This window comes from Musca autumnalis, unplaced genomic scaffold, assembly GCF_047663935.1.
Source record: "Musca autumnalis isolate F117 unplaced genomic scaffold, ASM4766393v1 scaffold_2, whole genome shotgun sequence".
NCBI classification, from domain to species: Eukaryota; Metazoa; Arthropoda; class Insecta; order Diptera; family Muscidae; genus Musca; species Musca autumnalis.
The window spans coordinates 176,007,791-176,010,099 of NW_027411755.1; positions in this window are offsets into that span (position 1 = coordinate 176,007,791).

A 2,309-nucleotide genomic window follows, 5' to 3' on the forward strand; every position below is an offset into this window, starting at 1 on the left:
AGAGCTGCAGGGTCAACAGAACTATAGTCTGCATACTCATAAAATTTACGAGAACAATACCTAGGTACATTAAAAGAAACAAATAAAAACGAGTGGTCAGAAATTCCAGGACACGAAAATTGATTCGAGCATGCTAACAAACTCGAACACGAAACAAAAAAACAATCCAACAAAGAGGTGGAAGCATGCGCAACATCAACACGCGTTGGCATTGAATTGTGCACAACAGACAAATTCAAACGATTACAAACTTCTCTTACTATTAAACTCCGGGACAGGTCAAACATGTTATTATTAAAGTCACCCATAATAATAACATTAGAGTACTTGACCACCAAGTCAGATATTTCATACTCCATGGCCACAATATCACCATGTGGTAAATAAACTACACCAATAAGAAACACAATATCATTTACAATTACCTCACAAAAAATGTATTCGACAACACCATAAGAACTCCCCCTACAAATAAGTTTATGTCTCATGTCATGCGCAAGGTATAAAACAACCCCACCTCCTCTACACTCAGGACGATCACTCCTGTAACAAATATAACTCGGTATTTGTATTGCTTCATTAGAAACTGTTGGCTTTAACCAAGACTCTGTCACACCAAAAATGCTTAAATTATTCCCCTCTAAAATGTTCCTTAATTCATGGATTTTAAAAGTATTCTTGCATAAGTTATAGCTTCTAATATTAACATGACCTACATTGAGATTGTTTCTAAAATTGCATAGCTGATTCGACAAAAAACTATTGTCACTGATAACATCACCTAAATTGGTGGCAAAGTTCATAATATATCACAATCGAGAAATCAAGAATAAAAATTAATGAACAAAATAGAATTGCAATAAGGAAAAAAATATAAAACAAATAAACAATTACACTACTAGAATAATTCCGCTTACGACTGACCGTCAAAACTTCCGGAATTACCAGAAGAAGCATCAACACCCTCGCCATTCAAAACACTAAGGCACCGATTAATGTCAAATTCATCCTCCCGACCATCTGGGAGTAAAACAAGAGCCTTAGGACTATCCTCACTTCTCAATTTAAATTTACGTATCTTATTGCTTCGCCACAACTTGCGACATAGATACATTAACTTGGCGGCTGCACGATTATGATGGTCATTCAAGTATACTCTACTTCTCACAGATACACCAGTAATATCAGCAAGCAGGAGCGAATTACGACGCATTTGGTACTTAGCCATGAGGGTGTCTCTGAGAAGGACAGAATTAAACTTCACAAGTACGGAATTGCCCTTTGAGATATAGCAGCAATGATTAATGTCAGACGGCTGCACATCAACACCACACAATGCTCCTATTCTTATTATTGGGTCTCTTAATGTTTTAATGCCATCAGGCAAACCACTGACGATTATATTTGACCTATTGAGGCGCCTCGAAAGAACATCGCTCTCAATAGCAGACTCTTGCTTAGCTTGCTCAATAAGCTTAATAGAAGCATGACAGCGCTGCACTGACTGCTCCATTTGCTGAATCTTATTATCAACCTCCGACCGTATAGTTTTCACAACTTCTTTGATTTTAACCATAAAGTTTTCAAACTGCTTCTCTAGACATATTTTATAGGCTTCAAACTCTTTTTCCATTTTCTCAATGACCTGCGTACCAACTACTTCACAGTCAACATTCTCACTGGCCACAGAGGAGGCATTGCTACTGGCATTATCATCAGAAACCTTTTTTATACATGTCGGGCATTTAAACAAGAACATCTTGTTCTTTCTGTTTTTGTACAAGAAGCTATGCTGTTCCTTTGTCACATTGACACAGTTAATATGAAAATAAAATCCACATGTACAACATCCGATACTGTTCTGGTTACTTTTGACAATACAGCTACAAGTAGGGCATGTATATGTTTTGGTTGTAGATGGCATGATTAATAGAACAAAATAAACAAAAAGCTCCAGATACTTTTAACGTCGATGGTGACACAGACACAAGCGCCAGAAATTATATTGAGGATCAACAACAACAATGCAATGTTGAAGAAAAAACACTGCAGCTGGTCTCCAATTACTCCAAACAAAACATTTGCGAATTTGAATTTTGGAATAAATATTTCGAGGTGCAAAGTTAGGACCAAATTGTTTGATCCGGTCGAGACTTATCATGCACACCACTCTGCCAGACAGACGGGTAGAGAGTTGAACGGACAGGGCTCCAAATTATATGAAAGAATTTCGTTTAAAACCATTCGTCCAAAACCATTATTTTGACAAGGCTTTCTTTAGCGGATGAGGGTAAAACAAAATTTATTTC